This window comes from Cyprinus carpio, chromosome A24 (assembly GCF_018340385.1).
Source record: "Cyprinus carpio isolate SPL01 chromosome A24, ASM1834038v1, whole genome shotgun sequence".
NCBI lineage: Eukaryota > Metazoa > Chordata > Actinopteri > Cypriniformes > Cyprinidae > Cyprinus > Cyprinus carpio.
The window spans coordinates 206185-213847 of NC_056595.1; the positions used below are offsets into that span (position 1 = coordinate 206185).

General features: G+C 33.4%; 1 long non-coding RNA gene across 2 annotated transcripts; it reads right to left on the reverse strand.

Moving 5' to 3' along the window:
• Nucleotides 1-1620: 1620 nt before the first annotated feature.
• LOC109051362 lies at nt 1621-7412 on the reverse strand. Of its 2 annotated transcripts, none has more exons than XR_006153426.1 (4): nt 7132-7412; nt 4835-4913; nt 3852-3955; nt 1621-1830 (listed from the first exon to the last, which is right to left on the reverse strand). It is a non-coding gene; the product is annotated as an uncharacterized LOC109051362 (long non-coding RNA). The 2 variants fall into 2 exon arrangements; XR_006153427.1 differs by lacking the exon at nt 1621-1830 and adding an exon at nt 2815-2842.
• Nucleotides 7413-7663: the final 251 nt, after the last annotated feature.

Below are 7663 nucleotides of genomic sequence, written 5' to 3' on the forward strand. Positions count from 1 at the left end.
TGCTTTGACTAAGTCTAATAAACACAAATGAGCGGCCTAAGAGACCATCTCACAGTTCAAATTTGCTTTTAAATGTAGTAATTGCCTTTATTAACACACAAAACTTGTAGAAGGTTCCCAGTAATAAAAATGACTTGCTACAATTGAATTTTTTTATTATTATTATTATAATAATAACTAAATAATTTTCCATTCAAATGTTTATGTTACTTTTATTACATTGTTAGTGTTGAATTTGTATTGGTGAAGTTTTGATTATTGCTATTTTTTTTATGAACACAGTAAACAAGTTCCATACTCTACTATTTACCCATCTTTATACAAGTACACTAACTTTCCAATTGTTGCAGCTCACATTCAGTAACGTTAAGTCCGTTTTGCACTTTACTACAAGCTTCTATAATGAAAATAATTTGAAACAATGATTGGTAATTGTTTATGGTGTTTGCACTGGAATTTGCAGACACAACGCGATTATCGCGCGAATAGATTTGATCTGCCAAGAAAAATCTCAAATGAGAAATAAAATTATCAATAAAATTGCAGCAATACTTTAAATTGCTTCGCATTCATTCCCCTCATATCACGAGGATATCAGGAACATTATCACTGCATACATCAACACATACAAAAACATTAAATCGCTCAGTTCTTAATTAACTTTACATGTTTCCTCACATAAACCTACGTACTGCCTGCTGCTCTAAATGTCTAAGTCAGAAAACACACAGACCGCTTACTCGATGAAAACAAGACAGAAACGAGCTCGTTTTTTGTGTGAAGTGTGTTGTACAGTTGCTTAAATATGAGAAATAGCGTGACCCGCTCACCTCTCCTCAGAAGACTCTCTGCGGCCGAAAGCCTTGAGGACTCTTTGTTCACGGTTCCTCCTCCTGAAAGTGATTTGTTACTCAGCTCTCCCTGAATCTGCAGCCGCAGAGCTCGAGTAGAACAAAAAAGAGGCCGTTTTCTTCTTCTGGTGTCAGTGGCGGTTGGCAAACCATATGCATTCCCGCCACCTACTGGATAAGATGTTTGAGAACTATAGCCAATTAAAAATATATATTTTCTTTAATACAGTTGTATCCTAAATTCCATTTATCAGTCTTTTTTCTTTTAAGAAAATAATTAATTCATGAAATATTTTTGATTGCAATTTGTGCATGTTTCAGAGCCTGTTTACCCTGCTGAAAAAAACAATAGAAACCATTACAGAAATTCTAATGGTTTCCATTACAAAACCATTACAAACCATCAGCAATTAACCATTAAAACCATTACCAAATGGTTTCCATTACGTAGTGTGTTTTTGGGCATATTCCAATTATGATTTATTGGTTTGTATAGGTTTCCATTACAAATTTGTATTGGTCACGATTTGCATATAATGGTTTCCATCACAGTTTTGTAATGGTTCTGATGGTTCCATTACAAGTTTCTATTGGTCTTTATTTGCACATATTTAATGGTTTCCGTTGCAGTTTTGTATTGGTTCTGATTTGAATGTTTACCTGTAACTCGTAATTAGGCCATTGATTAATTAAATAATTTAAATTATTAATACAACTATACACAGGTTTTTTCAAGAATATAATTTTTATTTATTTAAAATACATACCAACCTTTCAATAGCAAACAGTTCAGGTTGTTTTGCAAAGAATTAAGAATATGCACCTAAAATCAAAATTATTCACAGAATACTCAACATAGCTGGAATTAACACAAAACCTTGACATTACATTTTTTTTTAATTATTGTTATTCATTAATGCATTATAGAAATACAGGAACTATGAACTGCATTTGTGGCTTCATTGTAGCTGTCTTAGACCTGCAAAAGAGAAGGAAAATTTGTTAGGACAATGTACCACTTAAACCACATTACCAGTATGTGAGATTATCCAAACATATATTATATGGCAATCTCAAAAAAGTTGCAAAAACTTAGTTGTTGACAAAACATCATCATGATTAAATTCGTCCAACACTTTGGGGCACTTTGAGCAGATTCAAATTCTTGACAGATATGAACTTTTGTCCATTACACATTTTTTAAAGCAGATAATTTTTAATTTATCTTATGCGCTGCTTTAATAGATGCATATTGTCATTAATTATTGTCCGCTGTGTTGAATATCTCAATGGTTTAGGTGTAGTTCAGTGTTGTTTGTTGTTATGAGTGAGTGAATAAATGTGTCCCTGGAGCACAAAAGCAGTTTTAAGTCGCTGGGGTTTATTTATAGCAATAGACAACAAAACATTGTATGGGACAAAATTATCGATTTTTCTTTCATGCCAAAAATCATTAGGATTTTTATGTAAAGATCATGTTCCATGAATATATTTTGTAAATTTCCTACCATAAATGTATCAAAACTTAATTTTTGATTAATAAAATGCTTTGCTTTGGACTTTAAATATTTTTCGCAATATTTAGATTTTTTTGCACCCTCAGATTCCAGATTTTCAAATGGTTGTATCTCAGACAAATATTGTCCTCCTAACAAACCATACATCAATGGAAAATTAATTCTTAATATTATTGATATAAAAATCTAAATTTTTAAAAAATTACCCGTATAACTGGTTTTGTGGTCCAGGGTCACAAATAGTCTTGAATAATTACATTGTCTACTTTTTATGGTACATAGTCTCTATTCACTTCAAATCATATAAGAGGTTGTAGTAATTACATTCGGATATGGATATGTAAATACTTACCACTGACAGTTTTATCTGGTTTATGTCACTGATCTTCTCAGCCAGGTATTTCTGTACACTTAGGAGGCGCTTATTTCCTCTGAGGTGTGGCCTCTTTTTCTTCAGCTTCTGAGACAGACACTCTTGTTTCAAAACACAACCCACACACACACACACACACACACACACACACACACACACACACACACACATAAACAAATTGAAATTCAAGAACTGATGGACTAATCTCAGACTTTAAATCTGACCACTCTCAAGTGGAAATTAAGTAGCATGTGTGACTTGTGCTGGCAAAATAAGTCACAATGAGCAAAAATGAGTTTTTTTATTATTATTTTTTTTTTTATTATTATTATTATTATTATTTCATAGTGATTTATAATTTTTTGTAATTTGTTGAAATATTTACAAAAAATTACTGAGCTCCACTAGTTTGAAGTTTTGAGAAAAATCAGGTTAAAGTTTTCTAAAGGTTCCAAAGCAAAATCACAGAGCAACATTGCATCTTTTCCTGCAGTTCTTTTCTTAATAATAATTCACTTTTTATTTTACATCTGAACAAAAAGCATTCAAGTAAAAAAAAACAAATAATCCATTGTGTATCCCTTTATTGTGTTCATTACAAATAAAGTAATTATTAAAACTATAAAAGCAGTGCAATAAAGATCAGAGATTGTCTGTCATTCTGTGTATGTTTATCAGGATATATATAATTGTGTATATATATCCTGATAAACATTTGAATGTCGGATTGAAGTGAACGCTGTTTTGTTAGTTAATTGTTAGTATAAGTGTTAATTGTTAGTATAAGTGCAGCTAATAATAATAATAATAATAATAATAATAATAATAATAAATTAATTAGCATGTTTTTGTGTCTTGCTTTGGTACTGAAATTGGTACGAGTACAATGGATTTTCACTGGTACTGGTCCCGAATACTGAAATTTTGGTACCGTGACAACACTAATAGTTGGTAAAACTGAAGACCTTGATTAATGTGTTCAGGTGCAATGCAGGTTGGAGCAAAACTCTGCATGTAAGTGGACCTTAAGAGACAATGAGAGATCTCCTGTAATATATTTTCTGATTTACTGTTCAAAGAGGCAGGATGACTTCTAGATTAATGACTTACAACACTGGTGTCCAGTCCTGGGCTGGAGGACCAATGTTCTGCAGAGTTTCTGGTGATCCTTGATCAGCTGCCCAGGTCTGCTTAACTGGGGTTGGAGCTAAACTCTGAAAAAAGAGAAGACAACCAATGTTATGATGTTAAAAAGTTAAAAAAAAATTTGATTCAGAAATATGCACAACGTCTGAAAATGCACAGAGATGAGAATAAAGCTATGTGTCTTAATGAGAACTTTCAACCCACTGAAAAAGAAGAAGCAATATTACAGTAAGTCACAGATGCATTTTTATTTATTCTTATTAATATTGTTTAAATATGTTACAGTTACCTTGTGGTTTATTGATGAAATAGAAAAGATCTATCAGTGATGAATGGCATCATACATAAATCATATGTAATGATATTTAATAAGAGGTCTAACACTGTGTCTACACTGGACGGCACAACAAAATACAACAGAGCCTATTATAATCAGTAATGCTCTCTACACTGGATGTGGCACGGCACAACACAACAAATCACAGACGGTAAACTGATGCCTCTTTCTATTTATGATGTACTGACAAAGTTCAAATGATTTTCAACAGTCACTTTGGAAAGTAAGAGTGTGTAGCTTGGAGTTAGAGAATGGGAATCTACTTCATTGTGCATTGCATTCTGGGTATACAATACAAATCACCAAATAAAAAAAATTACTATTTACATTAATATTTTTAAGAGCTTCTTGCACTTTATTAGAATGGACTAATATTTGAAGGATTATGTGACACTGGAGACTGGAGTAATGATGCTGAAAATTCAGCTTTGATCACTTTTTAAAACATACTGAAATAGAAAATAGTTATTAAAAATGGTAATTTCACAATATTACTATTTTACTGTATTTTAATCAAATAAATGCAGCAGTGGTGAGCGTAAAATATTTATTTTTACAAATCTGACCCTTACATTTTTGAATGGTAGTGTATGTTTGAGGAATTACTTACTTTTCATGGTTCATAATGTCTAAAAATGTTCTTCGACAGGAGATATGACTCTAGAGCACAGCCATCAGCATGGAAGAACCTAGGAACATAAACATACTGTCACAGAGACAACAATATTTATTATACAATGACAGGTTTATTATAAATAAACTATAGCAGAGGTGAAATGCAGAAAAGAAAAAAAAAATAATTGACAGAATATATACAAAAAAAAAAAAGACTTAAACATTTTAGTTTTACTAATTTAGTAATGCTCCTACTGCATGGACATCAAAATAACTAACAAGCAAACAAACACAGACACACACACACACACACACACACAAAATAAAAATATATATATATTTTCGCCCGACCGATATATCGGCCGGCCGATATTATCGGCCAATATGAGCTAATTGCATTTAAATCGGCATCTGCGTTTATAACGGCCGATGAAACATGAGAAACAGAGTCTCATGCTTCACTCATGTTATGAGTGTTGCATAGTTTGCCCACCAGAGGGAGTTCTGCAATTCCCCAGTTGACAACAGCGCCAGAAATCCACTACAGAAGAAAGCTATCAGCCGAGCCACGGAGATGTACTCTTTTGACGGTGACGGTCTGTCGTTCGTCATGTGAAATGATTGTAGATTTAGTTCATACACTGTATATAAAAACAGTGTGGTAGTTCTAGCTAACGGTCCTATCGTTATCACTACTAAATATTCTGTAACATCACTTACAGCCGCTAATGCATTGCTATATTATATTAGCCACAAAGCTAATACCATGTTTATCAGTGGAAGAGCGCGAACGTTAATAAGAGGTCAAACTATAACGTTAGCGTTTAACTTATTCTAAATATATCTGCAGTGTTTTCCCACATAATGACCGCGTAACTGTGGCAGGGGGTCGCGTGTAGTCAATGACTAGAAGTTATGTACAGCGTGCCTCGAAAAAACAACAACTGTTACGTTATTCTAACGCTAACATAGCTTCCTTTTTAGCAGGGCCCTTAAATGCTTGCTATTAACTTGTTTGAAGGTGGTTCTTCTTAAAATTGACAGCGGTGTGTTCATGACACTAACGTTAACCATTCAACTTCGAATTGATTCCGTAATCTTCCGGTGACAGTAGGCTAACTTTACGTTCGCCAGCGCATGACGATGTTTTGATTCAGATTGTACAAAGAGAAGAGGAGAAGATATACGGGTCCGTTGTGAATGTGTCTGTGAGAGCAAATATAGTGTAGTTACAGTTACTACAGTAGGTGCGTCAGAAATATTAAACCAGAGGGGACATGTAAATAAATGTGAGCTGAACAAGCTTTTTTTTTTTTTCCTTCTTTTTTACAGATTGTTTCAAAACAGCTTTACAGACATAACAGGAAAATGTTGTAATAATATAGTTAAATATAAGTAGGTAATAGGTAATACCTATTGCTTGACAAATAAAAAAAAAAATATATATATATATTTCTCTATATTTCTCATTTTTGCCTATGTAGGAGATCCCTGTTTATTATTATTATAATTCTAATGATGACATGAGTAATGATACATGGTGATATTATTAATACACATGCTTATTCTTTCTCTATCTCTCTTTCTGCCCTACAGATGGCTGAAAAAGGTGAACGCTGTAGCAGCAAAGTGTGGGACTACTTCTGCAAAGATTCCTCTAATGCAGTGTTCTTTTTGATCATTAAAAAATATATACTTTTGATGTGCAATTGTTTAGTCATTGAGACTGTAATCTAAGACTTTTTTTTAGCATAATCCCTTCTGGAAATGGTTTATACAGCCCACATACATAGAACAGGCAGATATTTTGCTATTGAATGTTGTGTAAGTGTAGTTTATAGGAAATGGGTCTAATATCCAGTTTATTTTCAAAAGCAAAATATCGGCTTATAAATCGGCTCTTTTCGAGTTAATATCGGCATCGGCCCCCAAAAATCCATATCGGTCGGGCTCTAATATATATATATATATATATATATATATGTGTGTGTGTGTGTGTGTGTGTGTGTGTGTGTGTGTGTGTGTTTTCATTATCTCCCTTCAGAAATTTTAAAATCAGGAACATCTGTGTCATAGAGGTTTTTTTTCTTTTCTGGCACTTCTGAAATAACAGAACAAGTGGTATTTATGTGTAGTTAGCCTTACAGTGGAGATGCTAACGGACTTTTTTCTGACGACACTAAACCATTTCTATAAAGTAAATATTCAAAACGGAAGCGTATCATTTACATGAAATAAAGTGTCAGAAACACTTTAATGTACTATTTGTGTAATTATATAGACGAAACTTACCTAAAAAACAATAGTGAAAACCACATTGAGAGTCAGCGTTCAGCTGCTTGACGGTTGGGCTGCCGCCTCGTTTCCATGGTGACGTCCTCCGCTCCAGTTCAGCGCGCGCGCCCATTACAGCACGTAGAAGTCACGCAGAGTTTCACTGTTATTTCAACATTTATTTTTGGCCTAAATTTGGACCAAATCAGATGGACCAAACAAAACCTAATATTAAACATAGATTTTGGGGCTATATTTGAACCAAATCAGACAGACAAAACAAAGACCATTGCTGAGTTTAGGGCAAAAATTTGGACCAAATCCGACGAACCAAGCAAAGACCAACTTTCAACGTCAATTTTTGATCTAAAAGAAGGCCATGACGGGCCGAGATTTAGCAAAAAAAAAAAAAAAAAAAAAAAAAAAACGATGTCCACATGACGTCTGGTGCTGGGTGGGTACCAGCATAAGTTTCCAAAGGTGTTCTATTGGTCCTTAACGGTATCCAATAGACAATACATGCCACAAATAAAAGAAAGCAAATTACAAA